Source organism: Cryptotermes secundus, unplaced genomic scaffold (genome assembly GCF_002891405.2).
Source record: "Cryptotermes secundus unplaced genomic scaffold, Csec_1.0 scaffold48, whole genome shotgun sequence".
In the NCBI taxonomy this organism is placed as follows: Eukaryota; Metazoa; Arthropoda; class Insecta; order Blattodea; family Kalotermitidae; genus Cryptotermes; species Cryptotermes secundus.
In genome coordinates this window covers 325,052-344,216 of record NW_019722965.1, presented here as the reverse complement: position 1 = coordinate 344,216, position 19,165 = coordinate 325,052, and the positions used below count along the sequence as shown (strand labels likewise).

General features: G+C 42.2%; 1 protein-coding gene across 2 annotated transcripts in view; it reads right to left on the bottom strand.

The window, feature by feature from the left end:
* LOC111861548 (potassium channel subfamily K member 9) overlaps nt 1–5,166 on the bottom strand; it is a 386,136-nt gene extending 380,970 nt beyond the window's left edge. For both annotated transcript variants that reach the window (XR_004512695.1, XM_023846208.2), the window contains exon 1: nt 5,014–5,166. The gene's annotated coding sequence lies outside the window, so the exon portion shown is untranslated. The remainder of the gene's footprint in view (nt 1–5,013) is intronic.
* Nucleotides 5,167–19,165: the final 13,999 nt, after the last annotated feature.

Genomic DNA, 19,165 nt, shown 5'->3' with positions numbered 1-19,165 from the left:
TTACATCCCTGAACGCTTCAGGAATTCGAAAGGTTGTACAGGGAGGGTATTTTGAAAAATGGAGTAAAAGTAAAATCATCTGGATAAAAATAAGAACAAAAAGTTCTAGGAAGAAATATTCGCCTACATTTTTGTAACTATACAGACGGCATAGAAAGCGAAGTGCCCAACAATTCTCCTGTTGTTGTGTGTGTATTCATCTCCTTGTTAACTTGTTTACCGAGCAGTTGCCTAGTAACGAGAGGGCGATACACATATAGACACACAGACTGAAGGGAGGGATGTATGAAGTAAGCCGTTGAGATGGGCTAAGGTGCCATGATATGCATGCCAAATTTCATAAAGATTGGTTCCGGCGTTCAAAAGTTGATAGGAGCGGATTTACAGACACACATTAGGCATGGTGATTTCATAAACCTACTCTTATTTTTTCAAAAACGGAAGGTAGGATGAAGGTTGTGTTGACATAGAGAGGCAAAGTATAAATAATTACGAGGAGATATAACCCCACTAACTGTATGTACACGTAGTAAAATGAACGCTTTGGAACAGAAATATGTAGAATTATATAAAGGTCAAGCCAGGAGACGAATAATACTGTAATGTAGATGCCCAGAGAGTTTCTAGGCAACGACTTGTAAACAGCCTTCAGTCGCATAAGCGCATTCAACAATAGGATGAAGGATTATAGTTCGTTGCTAGGCAACAATCAGTGCCACAAATCGACTAGCGAGGCAGCTATCAAGCAACGTGCTTCCTATGGAGTCCGTGCCGCTGCCTCTGCTGTGCGATCGTTTGGTAAACACGTTACAACAATATAGGCTGTTTTCTGAGTGTGGTCGGTGCGGAGGCTATATAAAGACAGAGACAGAATAGATGTCAGTGTTTGTATTTAAATATTTAAATGACAGTGAGGGAATTCTCGGTGGAAGATAGCCATGGAAATTTGTGGTGTGAAGACTTGGCTTGTAATTTTAAGACTTTATTAATGTGTAATAGTTGGAGTGATTTGAAGCGCTAGTGTTTGTGCGCAACCATGAATAATAAAGCGTGAAATCAGCGATAGGGCTGTAATTTGAGTGTGATTGAGAGAGGATGTAACCAAAGTGTCAATAAATCAAATCATCCGAAACAGAACTCCTCATTTCGTCACCCGTACCATCCTACAGACGACAGTACGTTGGGAAATAGAATTTTAAAAACTTATGGGGTCTAAGAGGAAGAAAGAAAGTGGGTTTGTCATATGTGTAGCAAAGAAGAGGATTGAAACCACGTATGGAGATTCAAGGAGCAAAGATTTGGAGGGGTCGAATTTTGGTAAGACGTGTTTCAATATGGATGCAGAGGTAGAAACTAGGATGATAGTGGGATGCGGGAGTAAGAAGCAGTGCCAGAAATTATATAGAGATGTGGGACAGAACAATAATGTAGAACGGGAATGAAATAGAAACCAATCTAGACGAGGAATAATGAGTAGGAGTAGTAATAGGATATGCGTAAATATAATTTTGATGCGTAATACACGGGAGGATTTTTACTCTGTTGATCGGATCCATGGCTCTGCTCTTCACGGTGGCCGGTGCGCCACTAGCCGCGAGTGTCATACGAATTTTGCCGATTCAGCATGCTTGGCTGCCGATAGCGTTCGGAATGCAGTTGCAATTCACAGATCACAGGACGTGTTGAAAATGCTGTCCCTCTATACGCAGATATCTTTCGCAATTAATTGTGTAGTTAAAAATCACAGGAGCAACAATCCTTGCACTTACAGCACACGAGACACCAACTTGCACTGGATGGTGCAGGACTTCGTGGGTTAGAGGTGGCCTCTGTGAACTCCAGTAGAGATTACTTTGCGTATTTATGTATCTCTGCAAGTAAAACTACGCTTCATCACAAAAGAATGTTAACTGCGGATCGATCTCACATTCGACGACAGACTGACGGACTGTAGAGAGCAACTGCAAAAATGAACCCTGCTAACTGGATCGCGTGGCTGCAATCTGAGCGTAGATCACTGTAGTCTTACAGAGTCTAAGCTTCAGCAAGTGTGTTGCTCTCCTTGCATTATATTTTGGAACTTTAGTCTCTTGAGCTAGACGTTTCAGTGATTTTATAGGTGCATGCTCAATTCTGGCCCTTATAATGTATCATCCAACTTTTCCTCAGTAAGCACTCAACTCTTATGTTTTAGTTTCTTGTCTATTAAGAGTTTTGTTCATTTTTTTTTTTTGTGAAATGTGTCTCTGCTGGGAACTCGAAATTTTCGCCCGACAGTTTCTAGCAGATCCGTGTTTCACATGGGTGTCATACAGAGTTACAGGTTGCTCTGAAGTATGCCGCACTCTGATGTGCCACGCCGCTCACTAACTCTAACTGAGAACAGATGTGTAGTGGAGCTGAATAATGCTAACAAATCATAAACAAACTCCCAGGCATGAACCGCACTGCTCGCCGTGAAACATAATATCATCAAGGGGTCCACAAGTTAATTACTTCCCTTTATTCCAAAGGTTATTGGCCATCAGGGATACTGCTTCATCAGCAAAATTAATATGCGCTTCTCGGTAAGCTGCGCGCCTGTCGCCGTGAAGAGCAGAACCCTGGAATCAGTCATAGTGTCGAAAAGCTCTCTGTAGATGCGTTCTGTTCTATAGAAATTATAATGTACGTAGGGGTTCTGATAAGATTTTGGTTTTTCCTATTTACCTGGTTTTATGTTAATAATATTTTTATCATATTTGTTTAAAGTTTGTTGCCGATCTAAAGTGAAAATTACGCAAACCAACAAAGATTTCACTGCAAAAGAGTCACAAGCGATGATGAAATATATTTTCCTGTAAGGGAACTTGGCCAAAAATAAATGACGATGACATGTCGGTTACACTAGGTGATAAGCGCCCTTCCTAATCCACAGTCAAGAATTGGGTTGGTAGGTTTAGAACAGGACATTTGAGCACTGAAGACGAAGAACATTCAGGGATACCAACTCAAGTGACAATTCCAGAAAAAGTGGATGTCATTCATTCCATGATCCTGGACGATCGAAGGATATCCGCTAAAAAGTTAGCATGGACTCCGGCGAAGTCCCGAGAAATATTGGGCTATATTATTCACGAGATTTTAGACATGAGAAAGCTCTCATCCGAATGGCTTCGCAAATGTCTCATTGGTCATCAAAAGCGTGATTAAGTGCTTGTTTCACAAACGATTTTGCACCGATTTCGGCAAGAGCCCGTGGAATTTTTTAACTCTCGTAACTATGGATGAAACTTTGATCCATACATACGAACCAGAGATCAACAAACAATCCAAGGAATGGAGACACAGTTGTTCGCAACGTCCATAGAAGTTCTAGAAGTCATCGAGTAAGGTGTTGGCTTCTGCCTTCTAGAACAAAGATGGAATTTTGCTTGTAGACTACCTGGAAAAAGGTGCAACAATCACGGCAAAGTACTACATTGAACATCCCGACAAAATGAAGCAGCAACTGGTCTCCAAAGGCCGGGACAAGCTTTCGAAAGGAATCTTGTTTCTTCGAGAAAATGCTGCAGCAGAAATTTGCAGATCTTCACTTTGAAGTTCTGAAACATACGGCCTACTCACCTGTGGCCCCTTCGGACTACCACCTCTTTCCTAACCTGAAGAAACATCTCAAGGAAAGAAAGTTTTCGAGCATTTTGGAGGCTCCTTTAGTTCGGACGGGTGATATGCTGGAGCGAAGAGCTAGGGACTCGAACTCCGGCACCCCGAAATGCATAATATAACTGATTTCATGTATCATTCAAGTATTCAACTGCACTACTGGCCAGCATGAAACTTCACTGTTCACTGCAACATTGTAACTACTGCATACTTTATATCTCATGTTCAATAGTTCGAATCCTAGTGAGAGTCAATGATCTTGACTGAAACTGGATCATTCCAAGGGTCATAATCCTTGCGGGAATTTGGAGAAAAGTATTAATGAGTAATCAAAATAAATTAGTCGCTGTGCTTAATCAAATACCATTCCTTGAAGACATGGAGAAACTGAAAATACCTACAATTCCGCTTAGTCTTTATTTCAGCACAAAATGGGGATGTGGTAAGTATCATGCTCAGGCCGGTTTATCCCTTGGGTAACGCTGCCAGTATCCACTGGTGAGGAGGTTAGATATGACATAATGATTAAGACCAACGTTTCCGAGTACCTAGCGGCAGTCTTGTCTTCCAGTGCAGACCAGTTAATTAACCGACAGAGCACAACACGACTAATACACACAAGAATCATGTAGTGTTCTGCAAACAGGGCTCGTCACTGCGCCCTCTGACAGGTTTGTCTTCTGCTTGTTGCGTCATAATATTATCCTTGTCATTGTACGTGAAAAGAAAGAAGCTTCTGCAGCCAACTCCCCCTCCCCTTTCCAATTCGTCATATGCAGTACTTGTACGTCTAAGGTACTGTGGATTGCAGACAAAATTATACAGAAATTTCACTCGCGGAATATGACGAAATGCTTGATCGATTTCTGATTTGCTACAGTTTTTAATTAAGCCTATACATTGTATTTTATAGCGAGATAACGAAAAGGTTTAAAATGCAAAGGATACAGCAAACAAACGAAAGTAATTCTCTTCTGAAATATTTCTTTCAAAGAGAATACAAAACCTGCTTATTATAAACAACATATTGAAAATAAATAAGGCTGGAAATATACTGATAGATTTCTTTTAGTATCAAGAACTTATCATAAATCACTTACTTAGACATTCGCTGTTGTTCAGGCTTCTATTGTATACTTTTATTCGAGATCGTCTGCAAACTTTGGGAAATAACAGGAGAAATAGAAAGTACCTCCCGATTCAAAACAGGAGAAAAGAAACAGGTACAAAGCACATGTTCAGACGTTCTCATTTTATGTAAATTCGCTGAACACACATAAATTCAACAGCAAAAGAAGATAAAACGAGTAATAGCCTTTCCGTTGGGCAAAAAATAAGACTAAGAACTGGTAAATGAGAAGCACAAACCTTAAAACCCACTACACGAAATTCGCGTTCAATTGTATCCAGCTCACATACTGATCCACTGAAAGCAACGTAACAACGTAACAAACATCGCGCTCAACACTCAGCACATGAGGAGGGGGACAACAGGCGCCGAAAGGGTCCAACCCGGCGGACCCCTGGCTTCTACTGAAGGCTGAAAGCAATGGGATGCATGGAACGGCCCAGTATGTATTTTTTAAGACGTCCGACGTTCTCGGGGTCCGTCCTTCCGTCCGTCCGTCCATCCATCCGTCGGGAGCCTGTCTGCGGCCCACAAACTAAAATAGCCTCCCCTCGTCCTCTCCAGGTTTATAAATAGAGGGCACTGTGTTCGGTGCCGCTGTACAATCACTGCCTTTCTTTCATTAGCATACTCCATTCTCTCTCCCCATTATCAATGTCTCACACCCCACAGAGGCTTGAAGTGCGTGCTTTGAGTGCTGCCAAACATATACGTTTCTGGGGATTCCCCCCTAATTCCTATCGTAAGCCAACAAAAAATACAGCTGTTCAGTTCAGTAGAACGTTCTTGCATATTGAAACTTCTGTTATCCAAGTTGGGCCTATTAAATACTGTGCAGGATGTTTCATTGAAGTGAAACATCCAAAGAGAGAGAGAGACAGAAAGAATAATTGAACAATAATTGAAAGGGGAAAGTCATAGGAGAAGCGAGAGATGATTTATCATTTGGAGCCTACCAGGCTTCGCTCACCCATTGTTCTCATGAGGTCGGTATGAAAGTGAAGTCGTTAGAACCCTCATACATGGGACGCGAACAACGATCTACTGGAAGAAACTAGTCTTCTGGGATGTGGCGCCGTATAAATATTATGTTAACAGACATTTCGGAGGAACGTGTCGCCTCCATCTTCAGGGCAGAAGAAGAAAGATGACAATCCGCGAGCGAGGAACCAGCGTAAGCGTAAGCAGGTTCATCGCTCGGATTTTCTTCTTTTTTCTTCTACCCTGAAGATGGAGGCGATACATTCCTCCGAAATGTCTGTTAACACTATCTACACGGCGCCACGCCCCAGAAGACTGCTTTCTTCATAGTCACCGCCATGAAAACCTCAAATCTTACATGAATCTACTTGTTAATGGTGTGTTGCATAATTTGGAAAGAAGGGTGAGGTGGGCAGGGTATGTAGCACCAATGGGGGAGACGAGGAATGCATATAGGATATTGGTAGGAAAGCCAGAAGGAAAGAGACCACTGGGAAGACCAAAGCGTAGGAATGTGAACAATATTAAAATAGATCTTAGAGAAATAGGATGGGATGGGATGGATTGGATTGATCTGGTTCAGGATAGGGACCAGTGGAGGGCTTTTATGAACCTTCGGGTTCCATAAAATGCTGGGAAATTCTTCAGTAGCTGCAGAATTGGTGGGTCCTCAAGAAGGGCTTAGCTCCATGAGTAAGTAAATAAGGTAATGACTACTTCAGTAAGGGAGTCAAAATTAATGAAACAAGATAATTAAAATTTCAGCTCCAGGCTCAAAGGAAGTGCACTCTGTCGCTATCGGCTAATACTGCGTTTAGAGAATTAACCACTGCCTATTCCAAGAACCACATACTCCTTAAAAGAATTTGCAGAGATGTTTGTACATGTAACAACCACTGTCCTTTAAAGAGAGATGGCGTGACGAAAAGTCTTGTTGAGCACCAAATAACTTCAACAAAATTCTGATCAAGAAATAACCTGCTGTATTGGAACCCAAGCTTCATCGTCTTCAGCAAAGCACGCCTTAGGAACCTGTCTCAGACGCCGTAATGGGTTCACAGCTGCCATAACTGACATCTTTTACGTCAATGTTGCATGAAACGTAACAGACCGTGTCTGACTACAGGGCAGCACCAAAAAAGTAGTTCGTGAATATATTAAAAGGCCTCTTGTTTGTGTCGTGGCCTATTTTTATTAATAATATTGACCACACATTTTGTTTTCTTTAGCAGCAATTTCCTCACTACAGACTGATCCATCGGTGTTTGGTTCCTGGTACAATCTTTATGAACTTTCCTGCTCGCGAACGCACCGGCAACAGACCTGCGGACCAACAGCTCATGAGCGAATTCTAATGTAGATGTGTAGAAGTTGTGGCCTTCACGTCGTCCAGCTTTGGGCTATTCACCTCACGAGCAAGTCCAAATATGCTTGATTTTCTCAGAAAATATGATGCAGCGGGGAATTTTATGCGGGAGATATCCGATTTCTGTTTTCACAATGTTACCGGTCGCCGCCAGTAGGACAGTTTGTCGGTTTGTAAATTTCGAGAATCGTATAGTTCAACCGGTAGTAATAATATTTCAAGCTTCTTAGTAGAGAAATGAGAAAGAAGGAAAGTCGAAAATTAAGTGAAGAAGTCGATAGCAGACCAATGTTCCAGGATGCAAACACAAGAACATAATCGTCATTCATTGAGTTCAGGTTCGTGGTTTTATCGTCAGGAATGTTTCTTCTAATTGACCATCATAAATATTCACAATATTTTCTTATAAATTCACTAGCTTTAACAATTCGACTTGTCTGCCGCTTTTTCAATTAGGGCGTAGTTTATAACCATGAAAACACGTCATGGATACAGTGCAAGAATACACAAAAATTAAGGAAGCCACGAACATTCTGAAGATTACGCGTAAGAGAAGAGGTTATGATTCTCTGGGAACAATTTTACATATCCGAATGGGCAGCATGCTAATTAAAACGACATGCTTTTCGAATTCCCACGATAATTTTCAGTGAGGAATGGGGCACAAGATATACATATTACAGATGATTCGAGTGAAAGTGATTTGTAAACTGTGATGTGACGCTGACTTCTGAATCTATTATTCTGAGGATATCAGTAAATAATTTGGACAATCATTTTTGCCATCCTAAATGTGCAGTACACACTGAGGTGCTGACTGGTATATTCTCGCTTGTTATAGCCTTTTCCCGGAACTGCAAAAACAAACTTACTGACAGCCTCACTGTCTTCTAGCTACCGTTGTTCCTGTTGCTCCCACTTGGAGCAAAGGGCATCCTTGAATCGCTTCGTTTTACTTCAGTTTCTTAATCTTAGATAACCGGCAGGACTCCTTGGATGGGAGATCAGCCCGTCGCAGGTCTGGCACCTACAAAGGACAACATAAACACAAAATAAACGCAGAAAAACATCCATGCCTTGAATGGGATTCGAACCCACGATCTCGATGTTCTAGGGGACGAAGACAGTTCATGCGTTAAATTGCACGGCCATTGTTTTCGGCGGCAGCCTCCTAAAAGGGCGTGAAATTTCTTAAGCTATTCAAATATTTCCATTTAATCACCTGCCAGTAGCTAGGCGACACAATGACGGATGGTAGGCTAATATATGAATGATAAAGTGAGGGGATTTGAAAAGAATCGGTCATGCTCTAATCAGGGTACGGCAGAAAAGATGGGAAAACTTCTGTCCGGATGGCCGGTATACAGACGGAGGTTCGAACTGGGAATTTACCGAATACAAGTCCAGAGCGGTGCCACTACACCAGTCTCTTCAATTGAATATTTTTCAGTTGGTTTCAGTGTAGAGAATGAGATGATTCCTGCGGACAAAATGTCAGTTTATGACACCCAATACAGTTCTATTCCCTCGCAGTTACGTGCAAAGCGGTCTCCAGTTCGTGATCAGTAATATTTAATTAAATCAAATCACGATAACCGATGTATTACAGCTTTAATCTGCAACATGCGACGCGATAATCCAGTTAGTTTTAATAATGCATTGCAGACACAGAGCATGAATGGAAAACGGTATACTTATAATTAATTGCGCAGGTACAGTCAGTTCAAACTTAGAAAACACATTCGTCAGCACTGCAAACTAGTTACTATACGAGTTATTATGTCCAAGATTTCTTGTGGTCATACAAATTTTTACAATTGTACGAGTAATGAAGGTAAAGCTATCCTTGTAAGAGGCCGCGGAGACCCATAGTTTTGCGAGACGTCGAGGCTCCCAAATTTTCTGGTTCACAGATGGCGTGAGGTTGTCAGCCTTACGTGTCAGCCGCCCTTTACTCTCAGGAAGATTCCTGGTACTCATTTCTGTTAGAGGTTGAGTACACCTCAGGGCCATAGTGCTGCTGAAAGGATTAGGTCAGTTTAAAATTCCAATGAGCTTACCTGGAATCCAAACCTGGACTTTCCGGCTTGTTGGATAGTGCCTCAACCAACTATGCTACTGCGTGTCCCCTTACAATCGGTACAAGGAAATTAAATAATAATCTTTCAACCTTTGTCTACTTTATTTTTATTTGCTAGAAAATGTCTGCATACGCGCTTTACAGACGTACTCACTCAAGAGACGAGGCTTAGACTTTATACCACCGTCTTAGCTTTGCATGGTGGGAGAACAAAGAATTCCGACTGCACCACCCAACGGTCTTCTTCTCTCGCAACAAAGTCCTAGGTAAGAGGAAGGGTGGAAAAAATTCAGCAGTGGCTAGTTTCTTTATTTACATTCTTTGTGTAATATTGCTACAGGAGGACAAGTAAAGGGCGATAAAATCGGTGGGACATGTAGCACGCATGGGACAAATGTGAAATACTTAGCAGTTTTGTTTGGAAAGCGTCAAAGGACGACATTACTTGGGAGATTTGGGGACGAATGAGAGAATATACTTATTAGAAGAGGCCATTGTTTCAGAGAAAGAGATTGTGAAGAGTGGACTGATTTCAGCAAGTTGAGTGAGTTCAATAAGAAAAACACTATGATGGATCTTCATACCGTAAAAGCCGTCAATTTGTTTCAGCACCTAAATATTTTCACGTGTAAGAGGTTGCGTGTGACGAAAATAACGGTTTATAGTTCGGATGATTGGATTTATTAGCATCTTGATTAAAAGTTCTCTTAATCACACTTAAATACAGCGCTACTGCGGATTTACAGACTTTCCAGTTCACCGTTACAAACGCACTAGGATGGTCCGTCTTGACTAGCCGTCTCCTGGTAACGGATCTTCACACAGAAACTAGTACTTCAGCTCAAAATGAAGCCTTCTTGCCATTTCATCTTCAATCACTCTGGAACCTCGGAACTAAAAATTCTTCTGGACTGACTCTTCCAGTTTACAACTAACTCGTAACTGCCCTTGAACTAATTCTGTCAAAGTCAAAGTCATCACATTGCGACTGACGGTCAGACACTCAGTAAGTCTTGGTGTCGAGCCCCATTTGGGGGTCATGACCAGATATTAATTATTATCGTTTGACAGTTACGGTCTTGTTTCTGTGGGGCGCCTTTTCTAACGAGAGGACGGGTCTATGCTGCTAGCCCTTGCCAGCGCAGTCTTACTCGGGCCCGAGTCCTTTAGGACTCGCGTCCATATTTTACTCTCTCAGAACTGAGACTTCCCTTTTCGTCGCCTCCTACGACTTGCAGGGTCACGGTGGGGGTATTCGACCCCGCCTCCACACGGAGTCATAATTTTGTCACTGCATTCACTTCTCTTATAAGCACTCTGCACAGACCCCACGGAAAACACCGTCTTTATTGTTGATGACGTCACCGCTTACGCGGAAGTGTGTTGTTTAGAAACAGGTTGCATAACCCCGTTTCCCACCGCCGCTCGGCGCGGACAACTTAGAGAACATAGCGTCGTTTGTTGTTACGTGTTGGACTATGTTTACAGAGGTGTTCAAGTCTGTTACAATATCTATCAGCCTGCCAAAGGTAATCTGTAATGTATAGGAACAGTACAGACCAGACAGAAAGTTAGCGGGAAGATTTTGTTGCGGGCTCACATACCTACTGCAATCGAAAGGCGTTACACGGTTCGGAGACAATGGAGGCATGAGGGCACAACCTCCCCTTAATGAACTTCGTGTAAAATGGCCCAAAATGCTAAGATATGAAATCATTGTCATACAGAGAATTGGGGTAATGGAATTTTAATGTCACTAACAGTTCTAGGCGTGGAGGTCATCGTGAAGACGGATGTGTTAACCTCGAGTCGTGGTCTGACTGCAGAGAAGTTATCCGACAAGGATATCTTCAGAGAAGAGAGAGAAGTTAAGAAAAAAGATTGAGCGTTTTCTTACTGACCAGCAGTAAAAAACAAATGGGAGATTTATTATGCTACGCAGCAGTGAATTTGTTTGCAAAAGCAGGCTGATGTTTTAGGTGGCTGTGCACCAAGTCTGTGTGTTGCGATGTAGTGCCGTGTCGTGTCAACATTAGGCTGAATAACTGTTTTCTGTTTTTGTTATGGCCCATACAGCCTACCACATGTCAATGTAACATACTTGAACATTACATAATCAGGTGAAGGTAAGACCTTGCCATAGTCCTGGCGGTTAGTCGCTGGCTTTCCACCGCGTCGGCCAGGGTTCGAGGCCGGGTCTAGTCATGTGGTATCTGTAGTGGACAAAGTGGTACTGGGACAGGATTTTCTCCGAGTACTTCGGTTTTCCATGCCAATTTTAATTCTCAGTCTCACTCCACTAGAAAAAAAAAGAAATTGAAATGAATATAGAACTAGAATTCTATATGTTACAACGAAAATGACTTTCTCTGGGTGAGTGGGTATGTAACAATGTTGTCTGGAGTACATAGAGATGGTTCACAGAAATAGAAAGTAATAGAGGAAGGCGTCTGCTGGAATTACGCAATAGTGTTAATGGTAAGTGGTCAAGGTATACTGTGAAAGGAAAGGAAATATATTTTAGAGTTTGCGTCCTGTTGTCATCATCAACAGTAACCTGTCAAGACGTCAGCTCCACAGTCTCTTCCAAAACAATTCCTCCACTTAATGCGATCTAGAGCTTTCTCCTTCAAATGACAGTATCCTCTTCTGTCCTCAAGGTCATCCAGCATCTTCTTACGTCTTCTTCCTCGTCTTCTTGTCACTTCTATCCGCCCATCTATCTTTCCTTCGATAACTTCTTTTAGAAGGCAGTTTCTGCGTAAAACATGACCAATCCAATTAGCCTTCCGTTTTCTTATTTCGTGTAGGATATTCCTCTGCTCACTGACTCTAATTAACACTTTTTCATTGTCCTGTTGTATATTAATATAATTATAATTATCTATATATCAGTTGTAACATGTCTGTACGTACATTTAAATGCGTGTAACGGATTCAGTCCAGGAATTTATTTGTCAGACCTCGTATGTATCAATTTTTTATCACCGAAAATTGTATTTTCAGGTACAGTATATTACTCGCATTAGACGTTCTTAAATTTTAATTTGGGTTGATCAAATCAAGGAGAATGAGATTGGCAGGGCATGTAGCATGAATGGGGATGAAGAGGACTGCATATAGGATATTGGTGGGAAAGCCAGAATGAGAAACCACGAAGGTCATACGTAGGTGGTGGATAACATTAAAATAGATCTTATGGACGTGGGATGGGTTGATATGGACTGGATTGATCTGGCTCAGGATAGGGACCAATGGAGGGCTCTTGTGAACACGGTAATGAACCATCGGGTTACAAAAATGTTGGAAAGTTTTAGAATAGCTGCACAATTTGCGGCTTCTCAAGAAGGGCTCAGCTCCATGGAGTTTTGTGGACAGTAGTGGATAGGGTGATTGGATTAAAATTATGATGTGTTTATTCGTTCATCCTGAAGTTCCTGGTGGTTACTTAACTTGTGAGCTTAGATGTACTACATTACTTTATCTAGTTATTATTACTTGGTTTCCTCTTGTTGAATTGCTCTTGTCGTGATATATTTTTGTTTGTATGCGCTGGTGTATATACTTATGCAGACGTCAGGCGTGTAGCTGGTGTGAGTTTTGAGAAATGGAAGTAAAATTGCTCGCAAATTGATACAGTGTCGTTAAATCCCTGTATCAACGAGCCTTGGCACAAAACATGGCCAAGAATTACAGACATATCAATGTAATCCTTTTTTTATTATTATTTTAAAGTGCCATCAGTGTATGTAATTCATATAATCGAATGATAGGATTATTGATAAGGGATGGATTTGGAGAGTATTTGGTTGGAAGTGGCCGTGGCCTAATCGTTGTACTACTGAGACTTTGGATGGAGGATCTGAGCGAATGCATGGTACACCTCAGTCAGAGCAACCAGTGTTTCGGGCCAAAATTCGAACCTAGCACTTCATAAATAAGAATAAAGTTCTTTGCAGTCACACGAACCTGCTCGGTGCATAAGCAAATTAGAAGCCGTAAGGTACAGCTCTTGTATTTCCGAACCATTGAAATACGGTGAAATGTAGTTGTATATTACGTTTACTCGTATAGTTGACACAGTGTACCTAAGAATTCCATATTTATAAGAATCAGTGTATGTGTATTTGCACTGGAGACTCGCCATTCAAAGTGCTGAAAGGTTCCATCCTCATAATACGGACCTTCACTTTTACGATCTCACATCTGTGTTCGTATTTAAAAATTGACTTTATATGTAGCCGTGTTTAACCTTTAATAATACAGTGTATATAAAAAATGAAACATTAAACAAAAACCAGATAGCAGCACACAACAGACCCAACACCAGAGGTAGCAACACAACTGACGTCACGATAACGCCCACAACGAACGACTATGATGGCCGCTCCAACAAGAACACTCAAGGCAGCCACAACCAACAAAACCTAAGACACGTCTTATATATGTATATACATCATATATACAATAATAACAATACAATACAATAATATATATATATCTTAAAAAGCTCTGACATAGTGCATTCCACATTTTAGAAAAGCAATCACGTTCAACTCAAGGAAAAATTAAACTAATGTTAATCCAAGTAACGAAAACAATCATAGGCAGCTGCAATAAGACGAAAGAAAACCGAATTACAGTGAGCAGCAGAATCCTTAACCATAACCTGTACACCTGAAGATGGCCGAAACATGTAGTGTCCAATAATGGAATACGAAGGAAGAATAGTGAAAGACGTTGCACATAGACGGCACAGTAGCTTCCAAGTCAGATGAAAATCTCCGTTGAATTTTAAACTTGCTTTACAGTATTATGATCGTAGTTGGTTGAGGCACTAAGCTACAAGCCGGAAGGTCGCGGGTTCAAGTTCCGATGAGGTCATTGGATTTTTTTTTCAATTTACCTAATCCTTTCAGCCGCACTATGGCCCTGGGGTCGACTCAGCCTGTAACAAAAATGAGTACCTGGAATTAATTAAATAAATTTCCTGGGGAGTAAAGCGCGTCCTGCGCTTAAGGCTGACAACCTTACCGCCATCTTTGAGCTTCAACGTCTCGCAACCCTATAGGCCTCCACGACCTGTTACAGGGATAGCTTTACTTTACTATTTTACGCTATTATTCTGTAGTTTAGGACGTAGTAATGAGCTTGTTCTTCCAGTGGTATTCGTATTATCCGCCTTCACGCCAGTACCAGTAGCCTATAGAATATCAAGAGTCGGTGGAAAATTGCATATACAATGGGGCAATGAGTACACGCATGTGAAGCCGCAATTTACAAGTGGCAGGAAGATGAAGGCATTGCCCTTAACCGAGCGGCAGAGTTGCTGCTTATTACGCTAGATGTTGAAAACAGTAGGGTCTATAGATACTGCAGAAGATATTTCAACTCTTAATATTCGTGAATCCCTACCTATGTGTGCCTCACTTCTACTTCAGCCAGACGTCAGAGTGTCCGAGCTGAAAGGACGTAGCCCACTAGAGACAGTAGTTACTATAGGATTCTGACGATGGTCTATAACACACTGATATATTGGGTGTTTGGACTTTATCCATCGTCCTGGTTTTTAAGATAACTAATAAAAACACGACGTTTCGGAAACTGGATCTGTTTCCGTCCTCAGGTGAAGGAAAACACCAATTACTTCAGTGATTGAGGCTAGCTCTTTCTAATGGACCCAACAGAATAGGTGTTTTCCTTCACCTGAGGACGAAAACAGATCCAGTTTCCGAAACGTCGTGTTTTTATTAGTTATCTTAAAAACCAGGACGATGGATAAAGTCCAAAAACCCAATATATCAGTGCACTAGAGACAGGTTTGCCAATATCCACCAGAATGTGAAACTGAATATTGGGCGTTGGTAGAACAGTGGCTGCTTAAAGGGTCTGTCTTCCCTGCATCGCCCATTGGCTGAATCAGAGTCACTGGTTCTCCCAATCACACTTTTCCTGAAAGCATATTTTAGGGCCCAAAATGCTTTACATATTTGTCCTTAACCCTATTGGTTCTCCCTTGGTCTTTCTTCTCATTCGTCTTTATTTGTATCACTTCTTTCTACGGTCGGCTTACACGCCCTGGAGACTGAGGAAGCCAATGTCTCCGAAACGTTGGTATCGATCTACCAGGCTAAATAACTTGGCATCCCCAAAGGTAGAAATTATATATGTGCAGGAACTGGCCGAATAACTTACCCACCCCTGGCATGAGGAACTCCTCATGCAGGTGCATTTTCTATCGGTGCTCAGGTCCATTAACTGTACATGTATAAATCTGCGTTGGCTTCCTTGCGGATATTAAAAGACTTGTGTACGTATATGTGAGTTTTCCACCGGCGTATCAATACAAAAAACACGATGTAAGAGTTTACGTTACAAACTGACGGTGACGCAGCCTCTTTCAAGAATATACATATGTTTGCATCCAACGCAGGACGAATGTATCTACAAGGGTTGTATAAAAAGTAGTGGCAACACTGCCGCAACACGAAAGTTGTGCGTCAGGTGGCAATAGCGCTGTCTGTAGCTGATAGCAGAAGTTCAGTTGAAGTAATGCAGTGAGTGTCTCTAGTTGTGTTTCATTGAGTTGCATTGTGCATCGTCTTGAATTGCAAGAGCCCAGTTCGAGCACCCTGATAACATGTTTACGAAACAAGATCAACGCTTCTGGATAAAAATTGAACTTGCACGAGATCGTAGTGCACAAAACTGTTATCAGGGACTGCAAGAAGCATGTGGTGATGCTTCTTTGCCATATCGCACAGTGGCACGGTGGGTGAAATTGTTCCGTGAAGAGAGGGATGCCATTCAGGACGACCCCATGTTGACAACCACACAATTCAGCTTCTTGCTTCTTTGCTGGATGTCGATCGTCGATGGGCTGCGCGGGAGTTAGCTGCTGAAGTAGGCGTATGTCACAAAACCGTGCTCCACATTCTGCACGATATTCTCGTATACGGCAAAATTGCAAAGCATTGTGTACCCCATACAATATCCGAGGTGTAACAATGGCAACGTTATGCAATTGCACAGGACTTGCTGGACCGGTACCAGAAGGAAGGTGACGACTTCCTCGGAAGGATTGTCACTCTGGACGAAACTTGGGCTCGCTCATACGAACCGCACTTGAAGAGACAATCAAATGAATGGAAGCATCCTGGCTTTCCTTGTCCAAAGAAAGTGCGCCCTACACAAAGTAATGTGAAGGCGATGTTCATTGTGGCATATGACATTGATAGAGTGATACTGCACCATACTGTACCTCAACGACAGACAGTAAACGCTGCCTGCTACTGCAGTCCAGCACTCAGGAGAAAGAGACGAGACTTGTTGACAACGAACCCCATCATCCTTCATGACAATACAAGGGCTCATACTGCTGAGACTGTCAAGGATCTCCTTCGCCGATAGCGATGGGAGATACTGCAACATCCGTCATACTCACCCGATATGAGTCGTGCGATTATGTTCTCTTTGCCAAAATGAAAGAACCACTTCGAGGGATACGTTACAACAAGAGAGGAGATTATTCATGCTGTAGGGCGGTCACTGCTGGACATCAATAGAAGTAGAGGCGCTGATGGTGTACAACGCCTTCCACCAATTTGGCAGAATTTAGTACACATGGGGGGGGGGGTTATATTGAAGGAATGTAAGTGTGTTTACCTCAGGTAATGAAGTCATTTCAGAACTATAGAGGTGTTGCCACTTCTTTTTATCCGACCTTTATATATAGATTCTTTACGAAATTATTCACATGTAGTCAGATACAGTGGACAACTACAAGAAAATCATTAACCTGTTTAATAGCCAATATGCATTGAAACATCCAATACTAAACGTACTAATTTATGCAACATCATTCATTACATGTGTCTCGGAAGCTAGCACTCCTTGTGCTGGAAGCCACCATGTGGTGAAAAGGCAAAGTTGTCCCTGTGCTTAACTAATTAAGCAGTACGCCATGAAGACGTATGGTGTAGTGAAGGCATAGCTTCACCTTTGCTTGACCTCGGCAATAGCTGGAGGTGAGCGGTCAGCTTCACTACCCTGCCGCTTTAACCCCGGGAATTGATTACTTTGGGTGGGTCCCAGTGACGGTCTGGACAACGTGGTGAAGCGAAAATTCTTGAATCTACCGGGACTCGAACTCCTAACCCTCGCTCGTTCAGCCCGTAGCCAGTCGCTGTAAGGACTGCGCTAAGACCGCGCCATAGCTCAAGCGGTTAGTCGCTGGCTTCCCACCGCGGTGGCCCGGGTTCGAGTCCGGGTCTGGTCAAGTGGGATTTGTGGTGGACAAAAGTGGCGCTGGAGCAGGTTTTCTCCGAGTACTTCGATTTCCTCTGCCAATTTTCATTTCACCAAATTCTCCATCATCAAAATCACCCGGGGCAGGTGCAATAGGCCATTTAGTGGCCGACATGCCGAGGGGCCCCAGCTGGATTCCACCACACGCTATGCGAATTAAAAAACTTAAGGACTGCGCTAACCCTGCTCCTAGAAGCCACCGCATGCAAATGTTAAGTATAGTACTGTACGTTGCATAAGCCACGATCGCTTCTATTCACGGTGCAGTATGGTGTGAGCAGTTCATATAACTCCTCGGTTAGTGTCCAGTCTCGTCTGGTAATAGTCAGGAAGTAGGCGGCTCTCGACTTCAGCACGTGGAATGGTGTTGCTTCGAGGATTATCTCCTCCGGTCCATGCAACTGCATAACGAAATATCCCCGGACACTTAATTCCCAAACCTTTACACTGTACAGGACGTAATAAATTTCTTACATAATTAGAAAATGAATATGACGTACAGTTGATATAGCGTCATTATATATAATTCTGTGCCTGGGAAAGCTTCTGTAAACTGGTCGCTTCTATTATCGATAACATAGACGGATAATAGGATAAGAAATTGCGAATGTCCAGTAGCAGAACTTTATATTTGCTGTGAGGAAGTGTCGGCAATAAGTAGCTCAGAATATGTAACGTGGACTGATTCGACGGCTGGTAAACGGTGAAATGGAAACGACGTGGAAGGATGTGGGCGTGACCTAATCTGGGATAGGCCTGCTATGCCTGAAGAGACTAACGGAAACCAATAAAATACAAAAGTCAGAATAGCCCATGTCCCTGCCTAGATTCGAACCGGGAACATCCACAGTATGTAACCTGTAGAGCTAGACAACGGCGCCATAAGCACCACGCTTAATGTCACGGAACAATAGGGCGAAAGTTTAAACATCGTTTGTATGCAAGAGTCAGCGAGCAAATGGACTGGAGAGATAGCTATCACGTGACTTGTTTTCTTTGTGGTCTGCGCTATGCAACAATAGAACTCTGTTTTCTGTGCATGCTCAGTGCCGAGAAGATATGAGAGAATCCGGGAATGAGAATTGGCTTCATTTGACTCCCGAAGTTCCAAGGGAACAGCAGCGTGGTCTAATGAAGAAGAATTAGAAGGCATAGTGTGTGACCTTAGATATGCTGTAGTTACAGTAATCTTGAGAGTGTAAGAACTAATTGTATTAATGACTAGCGGAGGTCAAATAAACCGATTCACCAAATCATACCTGCGTCTTAGTCACTAAAACACGTGACAATAGGAATCGGAAGCTTTGACGCTTAAGGCAAATTTATCGGGTACTATGAGCAGAATATTAATTTAATATGAGCAGAGCGGCTGTAAAGTTCAAGCTGTGTAAGGTGACCAAATGACGATGGCAGACAATACAGCCAGGCTACACGAACTGCAATTTAGAGACACATCACAGGAATCTAATTGTAAAGTATCCGTTTACAAAATTAAACTAATATACATTTGTAAAACGCTGTAAGATCAGACTAGAAACTACAAACTATATAAAGCAGTGACTTGAAGAAATTATAATAATCAGCCATTCAGCGAGTTCCCCTTTTTCGAGCACCTTCGTCCATTATCATAATAACAAGAGCTATACCATTGGTCCCC